The sequence below is a fragment of the Triticum aestivum genome, chromosome 3B (assembly GCF_018294505.1).
Source record: "Triticum aestivum cultivar Chinese Spring chromosome 3B, IWGSC CS RefSeq v2.1, whole genome shotgun sequence".
Classification (NCBI taxonomy): Eukaryota; Viridiplantae; Streptophyta; class Magnoliopsida; order Poales; family Poaceae; genus Triticum; species Triticum aestivum.
The window spans coordinates 151,482,176-151,504,304 of record NC_057801.1 but is presented as its reverse complement, the minus strand read 5'-3'; positions in this window follow the sequence as shown (position 1 = coordinate 151,504,304).

Below are 22,129 nucleotides of genomic sequence, written 5' to 3'. Positions count from 1 at the left end.
TTAGACGCATATGTGAGGTGTGTCACAAGGAGCTAGAGAATACCGTCTACCAGATATGTGGCCGCCGAGATGACAAATGGGAGATGATTCGTACCAGGAGGGATGGATCAATCACAGCTTACATTCAAGAGATGGGAGATCATATTCGTCGACAGGAGAATCAACAAATTATCCACATGAAGAAGATCAAGAAACTTGTGAGGAGAAACAATGAGTTGGAAGAGGAGATCAAGTCTACGAGCGATGGATACGAGAAGGAGATTGCTATTATGGTGGAAAAGAATGACAACCTGACAAGGAAGCTAGGAGTATTCATGGGAGACCCCGCGCCAAAGAAAGACAACCAGCCAGGAGACTACATCATCCTCGACGACACTGACTCCGACCCTGATAGTGATGATGACTATGTTGATGAAGCTGGAGCAGACATTATGGAGTCTTCTTCCGATGAAAATTTCTAGACGACCACCATTGTAAATAGTAGTATTTTATCCCTCCAAGTAGTTGCAACGATCGAGTTAGTAGTTATAGGTTAGACCGCTTTTGTATTCTTGTGTGCTATTGATTGAAGTGAAATTGATTGTGTTTGTCTCATGAGCATTATGGGTAGTGAATCTCTCTTAGACCCCCCTATTCTATTCTATTTTCTCACCTTTTCTAAACCCATCAGATGCCTCCGAGACGTGACAATGGATCTGCCTTCCCACCGGAGCTCACTCAGTTGATCCAGCAGCAGAATACCCTGATGCAGCTGTTAGTCCAGAATCAGAACCAAGGCAACAACAACAACCCACCACCACCACCACCACCTGTTGATCACTTAGCCCATTTCCTAAGGCTGAATCCGCCGGTGTTCTCTAATAGCACCGAGCCAATTGTTGCAGATGATTGGCTCCGCAAGATTGGAAGAGAGCTAACCACAGCAAGATGCACATATGCGGAGAGGGTGCATTTTGCCGTGCATCAGCTTGATGGACCCGCAACATCATGGTGGGATAATTTCACAGCCACTTACCCCATTGACACTGTTACGTGGGATTAGTTTCAGCAGGCTTTCCATACTGCCCATGTTTCAGCTGGAGCCATGAGCATGAAGAAGCGCGAGTTTCACAACTTGCACCAAGGAGGATGTACAGTGGGCCAATATGTGGATGAGTTTAGTAAGTTAGCACGCTATGCCCTTGATGACGTAGCTACAGATGCCGCTAAACATGAGAAGTTTCTGGAAGGACTGAATGATGAGCTGAGCATGCAGTTGATGGTGGCAACATTCAACAACTACCAGGAGTTGATAGACAGGGCTCTTATGATTGAAGTCAAGCAACAACAGATTGAAAATCACAAGAGGAAGTATGGACAGGGGAGGTACACTTCAGGAGCTCAGCGGAAGCCCTGCTATTCCCCGTACTCAAGAGGACATACCCACAACCATGGAGGCCATAACCATGGAGGACACACGCACAACGGAGCAAGCTCCCACAACCATAATGGCACCAGGAATGGCAATGGGAATGGAGGAAGCAGTAGCCAGAACCGTTCCAACCCTTCAACACCAGCCAAGAGGGATTTGACCCACATCACCTGTTTCAAGTGCCAGAAGAACGTACATTATGCCACTGAATGTCCTGAAGCAAAGAATGGAAATGGCAATGGAAGTTCTACCAAGAAGCCCAACCCCTTCACCGAAGGTTAGGTGAACCACATCAGCATGGAGGAGATTGAGGATCAACCCGACGCAGTTGTCGGTAAGTTTTTGATTAATGCTATTAACGCACTCGTTCTTTTTTATTCTGGTGCATCGCATTCATACATATCAAGGGGATTTGTGGATAAGTATAACCTGCCAACCCAAGCCCTTAGGTCACCCATGTTAGTAAGTTCGCTAGGAGCAGAGTATATGGCCAGCCTATTGTGTGATCGGTTGCCCTTAAGGATTGGTAACTATGTGTTTCCCTCAGACCTAATAATTTTGGAGTCACAAGGATTGGATGTGATATTAGGCATGGATTGGTTATTGAAGTATGGAGGGAACATTGATTGTGCTAGTAAGTCAATATTTCTCACCACCCCAGAAGGAAGAAGGATCAAGTATGTATCCAGACATGTGCCGAAGAGGACTCAGGTAAATTCCTTATCAAGAGTTGTATAGGAGGAAGTATCAGTGGTGAAGGATTACCTCGACGTATTTCCAGCAGAGTTGCCAGGCATGCCACCAGATCAAGACATTGAGTTTTTGATTGAGCTATTACCAGGCATCGGGCCAATATCGAAGAGACCGTATCGGATGCCCGCACAAGATTTGGAGGAAATTAAGAAGCAGATTAAGGATTTACTCGAGAAAGGTTACATTCGACCAAGTTCATCACCTTGGGGAGCCCTAGTGCTTCTAGTGGAGAAAAAGGATGGATCATTAAGGATGGTTGTTGATTATCGTGCGTTGAATGAAGTAAGATCAAGAACAAATAACTTTTGCCGATGATCAATGATTTGTTTGACCGGTTGCAAGGAGCTAAAGTTTTCTCTAAGATAGATCTTCGATCAGGTTATCACCAGTTGAAGATTCGAGAGCAGGATATACCTAAGACAACTTTTACCACAAGGTATGGGTTATATGAGTATACCATTATGTCATTCGGTCTGACTAACGTGCCTGCCTATTTTATGAACATGATGAACAAGGTGTTTATGGAGTTTTTGGATAAGTTCGTCGTGGTGTTCATTGATGATATATTGGTCTACTCGAAGAACGAAGAGGAGCATAAGGAGCATTTGCGTTTGGTTCTTGAGAAGCTCAGAGAACATCAGTTGTATGCCAAGTTCAGCAAGTGCGAGTGTCGGTGTCAAAACCGGCGGATCTTGGGTAGGGGGTCCCGAACTGTGCGTCTAGGCGGATGGTAACAGGAGACAAGGGACACGATGTTTTACCCAGGTTCGGGCCCTCTTGATGGAGGTAAAACCCTATGTCTTGCTTGATTAATATTGATGATGTGTGTTACAAGAGTGGATCTACCACGAGATCAAGGAGGCTAAACCCTAGAAGCTAGCCTATGGTATGATTGTTGTTCGTCCTATGGACTAAAGCCATCCGGTTTATATAGACACCGGAGAGGGCTAAGGTTACACAGAGTCGGTTACAATGGTAGGAAATCTACATATCCGTATCGCCAAGCTTGCCTTCCACGCCAAGGAAAGTCCCATCCGGACACGGGACGAAGTCTTCAATCTTGTATCTTCATAGTCTTGGAGTACAGCCGATGATGATAGTTCGGCTATCCGGACACCCCCTAGTCCAGGACTCCCTCAGTAGCCCCTGAACCAGGCTTCAATGACGACAAGCCCGGCGCGCATATTGTCTTCGGCATTGCAAGGCGGGTTCCTCCTCCGAATAATTTATAGAAGATTGTGAACACCAGGATAGTGTCCGGCTCTGCAAAAATAAATTCCACGTACCACCATAGAGAGAATAATATTACACCAGTTCAATCTGCTGACGCGTTTTGTGGCGTGACATCACACCACTGCCAAGCCTTTACTCGAATTGTTTTTATTGTACCACCTCAGCACGTTTAGCGAAGTGGTTTCCTTGGCACGTCTTGTCAAAGCAGAGATCGTGTTCCCCTTATTCCGGGATTGCCATCAATACGGACGTGGGTAACCCAACCGCGCCATTGATTGCGGCGCTTGGGGGATAAGCGAGTTTTATCAGGCCGGTGGGGACGCATGTTTGTGTCCGCCCATATAAGGGGATAAAGATCCAACCCTTTTACCTGCGCCTTCTTCCTCCTTGGCTTATCCAAATCCGTGAACTCGAGCTCCAGCGCCCAAGTCCGCACTTCTCACCTCAACCTTCTCCAACTATGTCCGGAGAGGGAGGCAAGTGGATGGCCTCCTCCGTCATGGAGGGGCTGATCCAGAAACTGCGCGACGCCGGATATTTGTCCAGCAACATCGTGCACCGGCTCCCCGACGAGGGAGAGCTCATCCCCACCCTAGGCCCCATGAGAGGGTGGCATTTCTTCCCCATTTCCTCCGCGGGCTGGGCTTCCCACTCCATCCCTTTGTCCGGGGCTCATGTTCTACTACGGCCTGGATTTCCACGATATGGCCCCGAATTTCATCCTCAACATCTCGGCGTTTATCGTGGTGTGTGAGGCCTTCCTCTGCATCCAGCCCCACTTCGGCTTGTGGCTCAAGACCTTCACTGTCAAGCTGAAGGTTGTGAAGGGAAGCCAAGCGGAGTGCGGAGGCGCCATGGTGGGCAGGATGTCCCACGTTACTTGGCTGGAGGGCATTTTCGTGGAAACCATTAAGGAGTGGCAATCGGGGTGGTTCTACATCACCGAGCTGCGTGACCCTGAATGGGCAGTGGCCCCCGAATTCAGATCCGTCATCCCTACACGACTCACCTCCTGGAAAGAGAGTGGCTGGATCTGGGGTGATTCGGAGGAGCTGACCGGGCTCCAAGCCTGTATCCAAAAGCTAGTGGACAAGAAGCTCAAGCTTGTCAATGTAGTCCAGGTCATCCTCATCTGCCGGATTCTCCCGTGCCAACGACGGGGTTTCAACATGTGGGAGTTCGATCCGGCGCAGCACCATTCTGAGCGGGCTCTTCGACACTAGGTACGAAGATGTCTGGAAGGTGCTGTTCAAGGGCGCCGAGGCTCCCGCATCCGCTACCAAAGATCGCGGATTCAGCTCGCAGCGTCCGGCTGACGAGGTAAGTGATTTTGTCCTTTACGGAACGCTCGTTTTCCATAGTTTGACTCTATGCGGGATCTAAACTCCCTTTACCTTTGATAGGACTGGCTGGCGAAGGCCGAACAGACTATCTGTCTGGCCCCATTGCCAGAGGACCCAGCGGACGCCCGCCTAACGGAGCTGCCGTCTCCGGCACCCCACGTGGTGCCGGAGAAGAAGGCCAAGAAGAAGGCCATGGAGACTCGGAAGAGTTCCCGTTTTCAGGTGCTATCGGATGACGACTCCGAGGCCGACTCCTCTTGTTGGAAATATGCCCTAGAGGCAATAATAAATTAGTTATTATTATATTTCCTTGTTCATGATAATCGTTTATTATCCATGCTATAATTGTATTGATAGGAAACTCAGATACATGTGTGGATACATAGACAACACCATGTCCCTAGTAAGCCTCTAGTTGACTAGCTCGTTGATCAATAGATGGTTACGGTTTCCTGACCATGGACATTGGATGTTGTTGATAACGGGATCACATCATTAGGAGAATGATGTGATGGACAAGACCCAATCCTAAGCCTAGCACAAAGATCGTAGTTCGTATGCTAAAGCTTTTCTAATGTCAAGTATCATTTCCTTAGACCATGAGATTGTGCAACTCCCAGATACCGTAGGAATGCTTTGGGTGTACCAAATGTCACAACGTAACTGGGTGGCTATAAAGGTGCACTACAGGTATCTCTGAAAGTGTCTGTTGGGTTGGCACGAATAGAGACTGGGATTTGTCACTCCGTGTGATGGAGAGGTATCTCTGGGCCCACACGGTAGGACATCATCATAATGTGCATAATGTGACCAAGGGGTTGATCACGGGATGATGTGTTACGGAACGAGTAAAGAGACTTGCCGGTAACGAGATTGAACAAGGTATCGGGATACGGACGATCGAATCTCGGGCAAGTACAATACCGCGAGACAAAGGGAATTGTATACGGGATCGATTGAGTCCTTGACATCGTGGTTCATCCGATGAGATCATCGTGGAACATGTGGGAGTCAACATGGGTATCCAGATCCCGCTGTTGGTTATTGACCATAGAACGTCTCGGTTATGTCTACATGTCTCCCGAACCCGTAGGGTCTACACACTTAAGGTTCGATGACGCTAGGGTTATAAAGGAAGTTTGTATGTGGTTACCAAATGTTGTTCGGAGTCCTAGATGAGATCCCGGATGTCACGAGGAGTTCCGGAATGGTCCGGAGGTAAAGATTTATATATGGGAAGTCCTGTTTTGGTCACCGGAAAAGTTTCGGGTTTTATCGGTAATGTACCGGGACCACTAGGAGGGTCCCGGGGGTCCACCAAGTGGGGCCTCCAGCCCCGGAGGGCTGCATGGGCCAAGTGTGGGAGGGGACCAGCCCCAGGTGGGCTGGTGCGCCCCCCCGCAAGGGCCCAAGGCGCCTAGGGTTTGGGGAGGGGGTGCTTCCACCTAACTTGGGGGCAAGTTTCCCCTCTCCCCCCTTTGGCCGCCACCCTTAGATGGGATTGGGGCTGCCGCACCCCTTGGGGTGGAAACCCTAGAGGGGGCGCACCCCCTCCCCTCCCCCTATATATACTTGAGGGTTTTGGGGCTGCCAACACATGAGTTTGACCTCTCCCTGGCGCAGCCCTACCTCTCTCCCTTCTCCTCTCCCGCGGTGCTTGGCGAAGCCCTGCAGGATTGCCACACTCCTCCATCACCACCACGCCGTTGTGCTACTGCTGTATGGAGTCTTCCTCAACCTCTCCCTCTCTCCTTGCTGGATCAAGGCATGGGAGACGTCACCGGGCTATACGTGTGTTGAACGCGGAGGTGCCGTCCGTTCGGCACTAAGATCTCCGGTGATTTGGATCACGACGAGTACGACTCCTTCAACACCGTTCTCTTGAACGCTTCTGCTTAGAGATCTATAAGGGTATGTAGATGCACTCTCCTTCCCCTCGTTGCTGGTTTCTCCATAGATAGATCTTGGTGACACGTAGGAAAATTTTGAATTTCTTCTACGTTCCCCAACAGTGGCATCATGAGCTAGGTCTATGCGTAGTTTCTATGCACGACTAGAACACAAGTTGTTGTGGGTGTTGATTTTGTTCAATATGCTTACCGTTACTAGTCCAATCTTGTTTCGACGGTATTGTGGGATGAAGCGGCCCAGACCGATCTTACACGTACACTTACATGAGACAGGTTCCACCGACTGACATGCACTTGGTGCATAAGGTGGCTAGCGGGTGCCAGTCTCTCCCAGTTTAGTCGGAACGGATTCGATGAAAAGGGTCCTTATGAAGGGTAAATAGCAATTGGCATATCACGTTGTGGTTTTGCGTAGGTAAGAAACGTTCTTGCTAGAAACCCATAGCAGCCACGTAAAACATGCAAACAACAATTAGAGGACGTCTAACTTGTTTTTGCAGGGTATGCTATGTGATGTGATATGGCCATGAAGAATGTGATGAATGATATGTGATGTATGAGATTGATCATGTCCTTGTAATAGGAATCACGACTTGCATGTCGATGAGTATGACAACCGGCAGGAGCCATAGGAGTTGTCTTTATTTATTGTATGACCTGCGTGTCATTGAACAACGCCATGTAATTACTTTACTTTATTGCTAACCGGTAGCCATAGTAGTAGAAGTAATAAGTTGGCGAGACAACTTCATGGAGACACGATGATGGAGATCATGATGATGGAGATCATGGTGTCATGCCGGTGACGATGATGATCATGGAGCCCCGAAGATGGAGATCAAAAAGGAGCAATATGATATTGGCCATATCATGTCACTATTTGATTGCATGTGATGTTTATCATGTTTATGCATATTATTTTCTTAGAACGACGGTAGTAAATAAGATGATCCCTCATTAAAATTTCAAGAAAGTGTTCCCCCTAACTATGCACCGTTGCGAAAGTTCATCGTTTCGAAGCACCATGTGATGATCGGGTGTGATAGATTCTTACATTCACATACAACGGGTGTAAGCCAGATTTACACACGCGAAACACTTAGGTTGACTTGACGAGCCTAGCATGTACAGACATGGCCTCGGAACACAAGAGACCGAAAGGTGGAGCATGAGTCGTATAGTAGATACGATCAACATGAAGATGTTCACCGATGATGACTAGTCTGTCTCATGTGATGATCGGACACGGCCTAGTTGACTCGGATCATGTAATCACTTAGATGACTAGAGGGATGTCTATCTGAGTGGGAGTTCATGAGATGAACTTAATTATCCTGAACATAGTCAAAAGATCTTTGCAAATTATGTCGTAAGCTCGCGCTTTAGTTCCACTGTTTAGATATGTTCCTAGAGAAAATATAGTTGAAAGTTGACAGTAGCAATTATGCAGACAGTAGAAAGCTTATGTCCTTAATGCACCGCTCAGTGTGCTAAACCCCAAACATCGTTTGTGGATGTTGCGAACATCGGACATACATGTTTTGATAACTACGTGATAGTTTAATTAAACGGTTTAGAGTTGAGGCACCAAAGACGTTTTCGAAACATCGCGGAACATATGAGATGTTTCGAGGGCTGAAATTGGGATTTCAGGCTCGTGCCCATGTCAAGAGGTATAAGACCTCCGACGATTTTCTTAGCCGGCAAACTAAGGGAGAAAAGCTCAATCGTTGAGCTTGTGCTCAGATTGTCTGAGTGCAACAATCACTTGAATCGAGTGTGAGTTGATCTTCCAGATGAGATAGTGATATTTCTCCAAAGTCATTGCCACCAAGCTGCTAGAGCTTCATGATGAACTATAACATATCAGGGATAGATATGATGATCCTTGAGGTTTTCACGATGTTTGACACCGCGAAAGTAGAAATCAAGAAGGAGCATCAATTGTTGATGGTTGGTGAAACCACTAGTTTCAAGAAGGGCAAGGGCAAGAAGGGATACTTCATGAAACGGCAAATCAGCTGCTGCTCTAGTGAAGAAACCCAAGGTTGAACCCAAACCCAAGACTAAGTGCTTCTGTAATAAGGGGAACAGCCACTGGAGCAGAATTACCCTAGATACTTGGTAGATGAGAAGGCTGGCAAGGTCGATAGAAGTATATTGGATATACATTATGTTAATGTGTACTTTACTAGTACTCCTAGTAGCACCAGGGTATTAGATACCGGTTCGGTTGCTAAGTGTTAGTAACTCGAAATAAAAGGCTGCAGAATAAACGGAGACTAGCTAAAGGTGAGCTGACGATATGTGTTGGAAGTGTTTCCAAGGTTGATGTGATCAAATATCGCACGCTCCCTCTACCATCGAGATTGGTGTTAAACCTAAATAATTGTTATTTGGTGTTTGCGTTGAGCATAGACATGATTGGATTATGTCTATCGCAATACGGTTATTCGTTTAAGGAGAATAATGGTTACTCTGTTTATTTGAATAATACCTTCAATGGTCTTGCACCTAGAGGAATGGTTTATTGAATCTCGATCGTAGTGAGACACATTTTCATGCCAAAAGATATAAGATAGTAATGATAGTACCACTTACTTGTGGCACTGCCATGTAAGTCATATTGGTATAATACGCATGAAGAAGCTCCATGTTGATGGATCTTTGGACTCACTCGTTTTGAAAAGTTTGAGACATGCGAACCATGTCTATTGGTGTATACGCATGAAGAAACTCCATGCAGATGGATCGTTTGGACTCACTTGATTTTGAATCACTTGAGATATGCAAATCATACCACATGGGCAAGATGACTGAAAAGCCTTAGTTTCAGTGAGATGGACCAAGATAGCAATTTGTTGGAAGTAACACATGTTGATGTGTGCAGTCCAATGAGTGCTAAGGCAGGCAGTGAATATCATTATGTTCTTACTTCACAGATGATTTGAGTAGATGGTGAGTATATTTATTTGATGAAACACAAGTCTGAATTATTGAATGGTTCAAGTAATTTCAGAGTGAAGTTGAAGATCATTGTGACAAGAGGATAAAATGTCTATGATATGATCATAGAGATGAGTATCTGAGTTACAAGCTTTGGCACACAATTAAGACATTGTGGAAATTGTTTCACAACCAATACCGCCTGGAACACCATAGTGTGATGGTGTGTCCGAACATCATAGTTGCACCCTATTGGATATGGTGCGTACCATGATGTATCTTATCAAATTACCACTATCGTTCATGGGTTAGGCATTAGAGACAACTGCACTCACTTTAAATAGGCCACCACATAATTCCGTTGAGACGACACCATTTGAACTGTGGTTTGGAGAAACCTAAGTTGTCGTTTCTTAAAAGTTTGGGGCTGCGACGCTTATGTGAAAAAGTTTCATCGTGATAAGCTCGAACCCAAAACGGATAAATACATCTTCATAGGATACCCAAAATGTTGGGTATACCTCCTGTCTCAGATCCGGAAGCAAAAGTAATTGTTTCTAGAAACGGGTCCTTTCTCGAGAAAAATTTTCTCTCGAAAGAATTGAGTGGGAGGATGGTGGAGACTTGATGAGGTTATTGAACCATCACTTCAACTAGTGTGTAGCAGGGCACAGAAGTTGTCCCTGTGGCGCCTACACCAATTGAAGTAGAAGCTTATGATAGTGATCATGAAGTTTCGGATCAAGTCACTACCGTACCTCGTAGGGTGACAAGGATGCGTACTACTTCAGAGTGGTACAGTAATCCTGTCTTGAAGGTCATGTTGCTAGACAACAATGAACCTACGAGCTATGGAGAAGCGATGGTGGGCCCATATTCCGACAAATGGTTAGAAGCCATGAAATCCGAGATAGGATCCATGTATCAGAACAAAGCATGGACTTTGGTGGACTTGCCCGATGATCAGCAAGCCATTGAGATAAATGGATCTTTAAGAAGAAGACGGATGTGGACGGTAATGTCACCGTCTATGAAGCTCGACTTGTGGCGAAGAGTTTTTCACAAGTTCGAGGAGTTGACTACGATGAGATTTTCTCATCCGTAGCGATGCTTAAGTCCGTCAGAATTATGTTAGCATTAGCTGCATTTATGAAATCTGGCAGATGGATGTCAAGACGAGTTTCCTTACCAGTTTTCGTAAGGAAAGGTTGTATGTGATACAATCAGAAAAGTTTTGTCGATCCTAAGGATGCTAAAAGGTATGCTGGCTCCAGCGATCCTTCTAAGGACTGGAGTAATCATCTCGGAGTTGGAATGTGCGCTTTGATGAGATGATCAAAGATTTTGGGTTTATACAAAGTTTGTGAGAAACTTGTATTTCCAAAGAAGTGAGTGGGAGCACTATAGAATTTCTGATGAGTATATGTTGTTGACATATTGTTGATCAGAAATGATGTAGAATTTCTGGAAAGCATATAGGGTTATTTGAAAGGTGTTTTTCAATAGAAAACCTGGATTAAGCTACTTAAACATTGAGCATCAAGATCTATGAGGATAGATAAAAATGCTTAATAATACTTTCAAATGAGCACATACCTTGACGTGATCTTGAATGTGTTCAAGATGGATCAGTCAAAGAAGGAGTTCTTGCCTGAGATGTAAGGTACGAAGTTAAGACTTAAAGCTCGACCACGGCAGAATAGAGAGAAAGGACTAAGGTCATCCCCTATACTTCAGACGTAGGCTCTATAGTATGCCATGCTGTGTACCGCACCGGAAGTGTGCCTTGCCATGAGTCAGTCAAGGGGTACAAGAATGATCCAGGAACGGATCATTGGACAGCGGACAAAATTATCCTTAGAGGAATAAGGAAATGTTTCTCAATTATGGAGGTGATAAAGAGTTCGGCGTAAAGGGTTACGTCGATGCAAGCTTTAACACCTATCCGAATGACTCTGAGTAGCAAACCGGATACGTATAGTGGAGCAACCATTAGGAATAGCTTCAAGTGGAGCATGGAAGCAACATTTACAATATGACATAGAGAATTGCGAAGTACATACGGATCTGAATGTTGCAGAATCGTTGACTAAAACCTCTCTCACAAGCAAAACATGATCAAACCCCAGAACTCGTTGAGTCTTAATCACATGATGATGTGAACTAGTTTAGACACTAGTAAACTCTTTGGATGTTGGTCACATGGCGATGTGACCTGTGAGTGTTAATCACATGGCGATGTGAACTAGATTATTGACTCTAGTGCAAGTGGGAGACTATTGGAAATATGCCCTAGAGGCAATAATAAATTAGTTATTATTATATTTCCTTGTTCATGATAATCGTTTATTATCCATGCTATAATTGTATTGATAGGAAACTCAGATACATGTGTGGATACATAGACAACACCATGTCCCTAGTAAGCCTCTAGTTGACTAGCTCGTTGATCAATAGATGGTTACGGTTTCCTGACCATGGACATTGGATGTCGTTGATAACGGGATCACATCATTAGGAGAATGATGTGATGGACAAGACCCAATCCTAAGCCTAGCACAAAGATCGTAGTTCGTATGCTAAAGCTTTTCTAATGTCAAGTATCATTTCCTTAGACCATGAGATTGTGCAACTCCCGGATACCGTAGGAATGCTTTGGGTGTACCAAACGTCACAACGTAACTGGGTGGCTATAAAGGTGCACTACAGGTATCTCCGAAAGTGTCTGTTGGGTTGGCACGAATCGAGACTGGGATTTGTCACTCCGTGTGAACGGAGAGGTATCTCTGGGCCCACTCGGTAGGACATCATCATAATGTGCACAATGTGACCAAGGGGTTGATCACGGGATGATGTGTTACGGGACGAGTAAAGAGACTTGCCGGTAACGAGATTGAACAAGGTATCGGGATACCGACGATCGAATCTCGGGCAAGTACAATACCGCGAGACAAAGGGAATTGTATACGGGATCGATTGAGTCCTTGACATCGTGGTTCATCCGATGAGATCATTGTGGAACATGTGGGAGCCAACATGGGTATCCAGATCCCACTGTTGGTTATTGACCGGAGAACGTCTCGGTCATGTCTACATGTCTCCCGAACCCGTAGGGTCTACACACTTAAGGTTCGATGACGCTAGGGTTATAAAGGAAGTTTTTATGTGGTTACCGAATGTTGTTCGGAGTCCCGGATGAGATCCCGGATGTCACGAGGAGTTCCGGAATGGTTCGGAGGTAAAGATTTATATATGGGAAGTCCTGTTTTGGTCACCGGAAAAGTTTCGGGTTTTATCGGTAATGTACCGGGACCACCGGGAGGGTCCCGGGGGTCCACCAAGTGGGGCCACTGGCCCCGGAGGGCTGCATGGGCCAAGTGTGGGAGGGGACCAGCCCCAGGTGGGCTGGTGCGCCCCCCCGCAAGGGCCCAAGGCGCCTAGGGTTTGGGGAGGGGGTGCTTCCACCTAACTTGGGGGGCAAGTTTCCCCTCCCCCCCTTTGGCCTTCACCCTTAGATGGGATTGGGGCTGCCGCACCCCTTGGGGTGGAAACCCTAGAGGGGGCGCACCCCCTCCCCTCCCCCTATATATACTTGAGGGTTTTGGGGCTGCCAACACATGAGTTTGACCTCTCCCTGGCGCAGCCCTACCTCTCTCCCTTCTCCTCTCCCGCGGTGCTTGGCGAAGCCCTGCAGGATTGCCACGCTCCTCCATCATCACCATGCTGTTGTGCTGCTGCTGGATGGAGTCTTCCTCAACCTCTCCCTCTCTCCTTGCTGGATCAAGGCATGGGAGACGTCACCGGGCTATACGTGTGTTGAACGCGGAGGTGCCGTCCGTTCGGCACTAGGATCTCCGGTGATTTGGATCACGATGAGTACGACTCCTTCAACCCCGTTCTCTTGAACGCTTCCGCTTAGCGATCTACAAGGGTATGTAGATGCACTCTCCTTCCCCTCGTTGCTGGTTTCTCCATAGATAGATCTTGGTGACACGTAGGAAAATTTTGAATTTCTGCTACGTTCCCCAACACCTCTCACCAAGGTGAGGAGGAGAAGAAGAGAGCCTCTCCCCCAGTGGGGGGAGAGAAGAAAAGGAAGGCCTCCCCAACGAGGGAGGCCGAAGGGTCCAAGAAGGGAAAAACTCTTCCCCCGGACTGCTCTGCCAACGCCAGTGACGACGACGAGGACTAGCCTCCAAGGGCCAAGCCCCTGGCAAGATCGTGAGTGTCCGGACTCCCGAATAACTCCATGGTTTTTCTATTTTGCCACACAATGTCTTTCTAATGTCGCATACAACCCTGCAGTCCACCCAAGGACGATCTTCCCGCTTCGTCGAGCGGGTCCTTAGGTGCGTCGGATATGGATTCTCTTCCGACCGCCTCCACCCCTCGTGACATGGACGATCCCGAGGTGGGATCTCGGGAAGGGACCCGCCAGGAGGAGGAGGCCCCGGAGGTGTCGCAGGACAACCTCCCGGACTTTGCACCGGACTCGGCTCCAGATCCCATAGTGGCTCCGGAGTCCGGCGGGCGGCCCCTTCGTAAGAAGGGCAAGACCGTGACGCCGGCAGCATCCGTCCAACCGGAGGCGCCGGATAGCTTGCTGGAGGCGCTCAATGGCGCCTCCATCAAAGAGGAACACCACATTGTTATGAGTGCGGTGATTCAGAAGGTGCAGCTCGCCAAGAGCGGGCTGACCGAAGCCTGCAGCAGCCTTCTATTAGGCTTTGAGGTAAGAATTTTGATATATGTAAAATAGCACCGCATAGACAATAGCCCCTGATGCTCGGTTCGGTGTTCGGAAAGAAAAGCCGGACTGAGGATCTTAAGAAGATATATGCAGGAGTCATAAAAAATATGTCAATATGGGATTGCAGGCTGCACTGCTGACCTCTGCCGCACTGACTGCGGAGGTCAATACTTTGAAGGAAAGCCTCGAGCGGTCCGAGAGCGAGCTCGGCCGTGCCAAGAAGCAGCTCGAGGACAAGGAAGGTGAGTAACACCTTATTAAAATTGTACCTTACAGAAAAGGATTTTGGTTGCAAAAAGAATGACAAGGATAACATGGGTATTGCGGGGGCCACTAACAAGGTGGCGACCCTGAAAGAGGCGGTGGCCGTGGCCGAATGCAATGCGGCCGCGGAGCGCACCGAGCGAGAGAAGCAGGGGGCGCGGGTGGCGGAGGTACAGCAAGAGCTCCAGGATCTCGTGAAAAAACATGAGAGCCTGGAGCGTGACTCGAAGACTCGAGAGTCTGAGCTTGGAATGGCTCTTGAGAGTGCCAAAGCCGCTAAGGCCGAAGCCTACAAGGCCCTCCAAGAAATCAAGGAATTGAAGAAAATAGCGGCGGGTAAGGCATTTTTCATGCACAGTAAGCATGTGAGTGTTAATTACCTGTTACTTACCCGAATTCGGAGCTCTCCAGGAACGTTCGCAGATCTTCCTCACAGTGTATCCGATGCCGCCACATTCTACCGGCCCGAGGAGGGGAGCTCGACGGAGAAGGTCTTCTGGTCTCAGTATACTGAGGCCGAACATCCGGTGCCCCTTAGCGACCAGCTGAAGCAGCTGGTCGAGCTCCACAAGGTGGCCGAACAGGCCATGAAGGGCCTCATAGTTCGGCTATGGCCTAAGGAGGCCATGCCCGGGAGCTACTTCGGCCTGGTGCGGCGGCTGGTGGATGCGTGCCCGTGGGTTGAAGTCATCAAGCACTCCGCTTGTATTGAGGGTGCCCATCGGGCCCTTGCCCGCGCAAAGGTGCACTGGGGCAAGCTGGATGCCCAGAAGCTCATGACGGACCCGCCGCCACAGGGCAAGGAGCACCGCACGCCCGAGATGTATTATAAGAGTGTGCTGAAGGGCGCCCGCACTACTGTGGGTGAGTGCTCCAAAGATGTAATATTTGAGTAGACTCGCATTTTGTTATCCCGTGCACTGAAAACTTAGTTCATTTGCGCTAAGCAACGCATTTTAATTTAAAATATTACCTTCAGTGCGGCTGTTTATCAAATCTGAGAGATGGCAAGTCGTCGGCTTCAGCCCCCATGCCACAAGTGCTGGGGTGTTCGGGATAAATTTAAGCACTCTTGTTCCCATATTTGGGTCCATCTAGGGAGGCGCTCAACACAACGAACAAGGCAACCGGACTTATAATGCTTGAACACTCTCACTTAGCCATAGAATTCTATAATTTTAAATTTCGGCGAAGCTCCTAGTCTTCGGAAGGCCGAATTTGGGGCGCTATCCACGCCTGGGCCGGACAAAAACCGGCTCCTCGCTCTAAGCGGCATAAGTCTTTAGGGACTCGCAAAAAACCTCTCGAACAACGACCATCTCTCGCCTCATCATGACGGTCAGTTTTAGCTTTCTCCACTGAGGCGTTAACCTAGCTCAACTGGGGCGCAATCGCAGTGGTTCTCCCAGTGCTACGTTAGCCGATACAACGGAACGTAAGGTACCAAAACATGGGAGCCGGGCAAACCCAACTATTGACCCAAGATATGATTCGGAGCTGATGCATATAATGCTATAAGTTCGGGGTGCCGCACTTGTGAAAGTGTTCGGACTTATCACACCATGATGCGGGAAACGTGAGCCCCTGGTGTATTTAGCCGTACCAAAACGTACGGATGCGACATGTCACAAATGAACATATGTGTAAAAGAGAAATGCAATTGGAAGCAAAAAGGTGCTGCATTACTTATTCAAGAAAAAACTGCTGTAAGTGCAGAACGATACAAATGGTGCGATAAGCAAGGGATGGGACTGTTAAACATGTCCCCCTCCAGGGGTAGCCTGCGGAATGGTGCATAAAACAGATTTAATGCTCGTAATGGAGACCACCTGGATATTCGTTGTAGCCTTTCTTCTTCCCTGGCTGTTGCATCGTGAGTTTGGCAGGTCTACTGCCGGACAGGGCCTCTGACGAACGGGGTCCTGTGGGTAAAAATAAAAAGGAAAAAGAAAAAAGAACGACACACTTGAGAGCCCCTGGTGTGGTTGAGCCGCAGTCTGGGCCTATCGTGGTCGCGCCCCTCTCCCCATGCCCATGGTATCTTCAGAGCGAAATGGTGTACGCGAAGGACCTGTCTTGATGTTTTATAGGGGCTGGGGTTGGGGCCGCACTGCTACGCGTGCTCGAAACATGCCAGGTGGTCTTGTTGTAGGTTACTCCGGGCACGCTTAGCTGTGTCCGGCCGCTTAACGACCGGACTCAAGAATTGCCTTAAGAGGCTGCATTGTACTTCTGCCGCGAGAGCCGCTGTATGTTCCTCCGTGCGGAGAGAATGTTCAGTGTTTCCGTTGACCGTGATGACTCCTCGAGGGCCTGGCATCTTGAGCTTGAGGTATGCGTAGTGCGGCACCGCGTTGAACTTTGCAAACGCGGTACATCCGAGCAGGGCATGATAGCCGCTGCGGAACGGAACTATGTCGAAGATTAACTCCTTGCTTCGGAAGTTATCCGGGGATCCGAAGACCACTTCCATTGTAACTGAGCCTGTACAATTGGCTTCTACACCTGGTATGACGCCTTTAAAGGTCGTCTTGGTAGGTTTAATCCTTGAGGGGTCTATGCCCATTTTGTGCACTGTATCCTGATAAAGCAGGTTCAGGCTGCTGCCGCCGTCCATCAGGACTCTGGTGAGGTGAAATCCATCGACGATTGGGTCTAAGACCAATGCGGCGAATCCGCCATGGCGGATGCTGGTGGGGTGGTCCCTTCGATCAAAAGTGATCGGGCAGGAGGACCATGGATTGAACTTCGGGGCAACTGGCTCCATCGCATATACATCCCTGAGTGCACGCTTCCGCTCCCTTTTGGGTATGTGCGTTGCGTATATCATGTTCACCGTCCGCACCTGTGGGGGGAAACCCTTATGTCCTCTATTGTTCGGCGGTCGGGTCTCTTCCTTGTCATCGCTATGCAGCCCCTTGTCATTGTTTTCGGCAATTAACTTGCCTGCCTGCTTGAATACCCAACAGTCCCTATTGGTGTGGTTGGCTGGCTTTTCGGGGGTGCCGTGTATCTGGCACACGCGGTCAAGTATTCGGTCCAAATTGGACGGACCCGGAGTAGTTCTTTTGAATGGCTTTTTCCGCTGACCGGGTTTAGAGCGTCTGAATCTGGCATCGTATCCTCACTATTGTCGCCGTTAATGCGGCGTTTGTTTTTGTTACGACGCGACCCGCCATTACGTCCTTGATATCCGGACTGCCAGAATTTTTGCTGAGGTTGTTGCTGCGTGCTAGCCAGCTGTCCTCACCCACGCAGAAGAGGGTCATGAGTGATGTGAGGGCTGCCATGGATTTCGGCTTTTCCTGTCCCAGGTGCCGGGCAAGCCACTTGTCGCGGATATTATGCTTGAAGGCCGTGAGGGCCTCCGCATCTAGACAGTCGACGATTTGGTTTTTCTTGGTTAAGAATCGTGTCCAGAATTGTCTGGCCGATTCGTCTGGCTGCTGAATTATGTGGCTTAGGTCATCAGTGTCTGGTGGTCGCACATACGTGCCTTGGAAGTTATCGAGGAATGCGGCTTCCAGGTCTTCCCAACTCCCAATTGACTCTGCTGGCAAGCTGTTAAGCCAATGCCGGGCTGGACCTTTAAGCTTGAGGGGGAGATATTTGATGGCATGAAGATCGTCACCGCGGGCCATGTGGATGTGAAGGAGATAGTCTTTGATCCAAACCGCGGGGTCTGTTGTGCCATCGTAAGATTCAATATTCATGGGTTTAAACCCTTCGGGGATTTGATGATCCATTACTTCATCTGTGAAGCATAGTGGGTGTGCGGCGCCTCTGTACTGGGCGATAACATGACGGAGCTCAAAAGAGCTTTGTCTGTTTTGTTCGGCCCGGCCGGACTTACTGTGTCCGGCGCGACGGTTGTCGTCACGTATCATGGGGCGCCCACGTGATCCATAGATCAATCTTGATTGTCTTGCCCTATCCTCCAATATATCTCGCAAGTCCGGAGCATTCCCCTGTGGTCTTGTGCTTTTCGAGCGATGCCGGGGTACGGGTCTAGTGAAGGGCCTAGAGGCCTCTCTGTCGCGACCACGGGGTGGTCGATCAGCCGTATTGTCTCCTGGTGATGCGGGTTCATACGCCTCCTCCTCTAATCGGGGGAGAAACTTGCATTTAGGGTAGCTTTTGGAGGGGTGTTCGAGCTCATGCTCTTCGGCCGCGAGGACTTCAGTCCATCTGTCGGCTAGCAGATCTTGATCAGCTCTAAGCTGTTGCTGTGTTTTCTTGAGGCTGATCGCCGTGGCCATAAGCCTGCGTTTAAAACGCTCTTGTTCGACGGGATCCTCAGGCACGACGAATTCATCATCGTCGAGGCTTGCCTCGTCTCCGGAGGGAGGCATATAATCCTCTACCTCTTCTTCTGCCGCTCTCTCATGAGGGCTAGCGTCTCCGTCCTCCTGCGCTGGATCTTGCTGGAGTGGGTTGTCTTCGGCATTGTCCGGTGTATTATTATCTCCGGTGCCGAAATCTTCATTCTTGCTGTGGCGGGATTTAGAGCGGCGCCGCTGACGCCGGCGCTTGGGCTGTTTCTTGGAGGGGTCATCCTCTGCTGTTCCTTCGCCATTCCCATCCTTTGGGATATCCACCATGTATATGTCATATGATGAGGTGGCTTTCCAGTGCCCGGTGGGTGCTGGTTCTTGGTCGTCTCCGGCTCCGTCGTCCATACCGTCGATGTCTTCGGAGTCGTAGTCTAGCATGTCGGTTAGATCGTCGACAGTGGCTACCAAGTGGGTGGTGGGTGGGCTTTGAATTTCTTCGTCGTCCGCATCCCAACCGTCCTGACCGCAGTCCGGCCAGGGCTCTCCTGATAATGAGAGATACTTTAGCGAACTTAAGATGTCGCCGAAAGGTGAGCGTTGAAAGATATCCGCTGCGGTGAACTCCATGATCGGCGCCGAATCTGGTTCGATCGGAGGGGGCGCGGGAGGTTCGGAGTCTGGCAAGGAGTCCAGCGCCTCGGAGTCACGAGCTTCATGAGGGACAAGGTCAGTGTTCGGCTCTATCGCCGTAGAGGTTGCAGCCCCCGAGGCGGTGTCTAGCCATCCGTCCTCGACCTGCGCAGCCGGCTCCGAGTTGAAGATCGGAGCGGGTTCGAGTGCGGCCTCCAGGGTACTATCCGGCTGCAGAGCTAAATCATGCTCGCCGTGACAGTGCGGCATGCTCGGCTGTGGCTTGAATCCATCGAGGATCAAGTCCCCGCGGATGTCAGCCGTGAAGTTCAAACTTCCAAATCTGACCTGATGGCCAGGGGCGTAGCTTTCGATCTGCTCCAGATGGCCAAGCGAATTGGCCCGCAGTGCAAAGCCGCCAAATACAAAGATCTGTCCGGGGAGGAAGGTCTCACCCTGGGCTGCATCGTTGATGATGATCGAAGAAGCCATCGAGCCTATCGGTGACGGCACAGAGGAACTCTCAATGAAAGCACCACTGTCAGTGTCAAAACCGGCGGATCTCGGGTAGGGGGTCCCGAACTGTGCGTCTAGGCGGATGGTAATAGGAGACAAGGGACACGATGTTTTACCTAGGTTCGGGCCCTCTTGATGGAGGTAAAACCCTACGTCCTGCTTGATTAATATTGATGATGTGTGTTACAAGAGTGGATCTACCACGAGATCAAGGAGGCTAAACCCTAGAAGCTAGCCTATGGTATGATTGTTGTTCGTCCTATGGACTAAAGCCATCCGGTTTATATAGACACCGGAGAGGGCTAGGGTTACACAGAGTCGGTTACAATGGTAGGAAATCTACATATCCGTATCGCCAAGCTTGCCTTCCACGCCAAGGAAAGTCCCATCCGGACACGGGACGAAGTCTTCAATCTTGTATCTTCATAGTCTTGGAGTCCGGCCGATGATGATAGTTCGGCTATTCGGACACCCCCTAGTCCAGGACTCCCTCAGCGAGTTTTGCCAAAAGGAAGTTGGATTTCTCGGACATGTTATATCCGGAGAAGGAATAGCCGTAGACCCTACCAAGGTTGTTTCTGTAACTAAATGGGTAGCACCGACATCAGTTGGAGAGATCAGGAGTTTTCTTGGAATCGCATGATATTATCGGAGGTTCATTGAGAATTTCTCTAGGATTGCAAAGCCCATGACGGAGTTGTTGAAGAAGGACACCAAGTTCAAATGGACTGAGGAGTGTGAAGCCAGTTTTCAGGAGTTGAAGAAATGTTTGGTTACAGCCCCAGTGCTGATTCTTCCAAACCAGCGAGAGGATTATCAAGTGTATTGCGACGCTTCTCGTCGAGGACTTGGAGCTGTTCTTATGCAGGAAGGAAGAGTGGTTTCATATGCCTCACGGCAGCTTAAACCTCATGAGTTGAATTATGCTACACATGACTTGGAGTTAGCAGCTGTAGTGCATGCACTAAAGACATGGAGACATTTTCTCATCGGAAACCATTGTAAGGTATACATGGATCATAAGAGTTTGAAATATATCTTCACGCAGAAGAAGTTGAACCTCAGGCAGAGGAGATGGTTGGAGCTCATTAAGGATTATGATATGAAATTGCACTATCATCCCAGAAAGGCCAATGTAGTAGCAGATGCGTTGAGCCGCAAGAGTCATGTTAATACGCTCATGACCGGAGGATTACCCAAGGAGTTAGCAGAGGATCTTTGCAAGCTATGTTTGGAAATAGTTCCGAGAGGTTATGTAGCATCATTGGAAATTCAGTCCAGTTAGATGGGTAAGATCAGAGAAGCCCGGAAGACTGGCAAGGAGATTGCCGAGATAAAGGAAAGGCTAAAGGATTTCGTGAGGATGAGCACAACACCTTATGGTTTGAGGATCGCGTATATGTGCCTAATGACCCCGAGATCAGGAAGTTGATTCTGCAGGAGGCCCATGATTCACCGTATTCAATTCACCCAGGAAACACCAAGATATATTTGGATCTGAAGGAAAGTTTTTGGTGGACAGGAATGAAGAAGGATATTGCCAAGTATGTAGAAGTTTGTGATGTATGTCAGAGAGTTAAGGCAGAGCATCAGAAGCCAGCCTGATTGCTACAGCCATTACTGATACCTGAATGGAAGTGGGATAAGCTTGGCATGGACTTTATCACTGGATTGCCCAAGACTCGTTCAGGCTATGACTCCATCTGGGTTGTAGTCGACCGTTTGACGAAAGTAGCTCATTTCATCCTAGTGAAGACCACCTATACGAGTGCTAAGTTGGCAAAGATATACATGACCAGGATCGTATGTCTGCATGGAGTTCCGAGGACATTGTATCGGATAGAGGAACCCAGTTTACCTCAAAGTTTTGGAATCAGTTGCATGAGACTTTGGGTACTAGGCTAGAGTTCAGTACAACCTTTCATCCACAGACAGATGTACAGACCGAGAGAATCAATCAGATTCTGGAGGACATGTTGAGAGCTTGTGCGCTAGATTATGGATCTAGTTGTGATGACAATTTGCCGTATGTAGAGTTCTCTTATAACAACAGTTATCAAGCCAGTTTGAAGATGGCCCCTTTCGAAGCTTTGTATGGA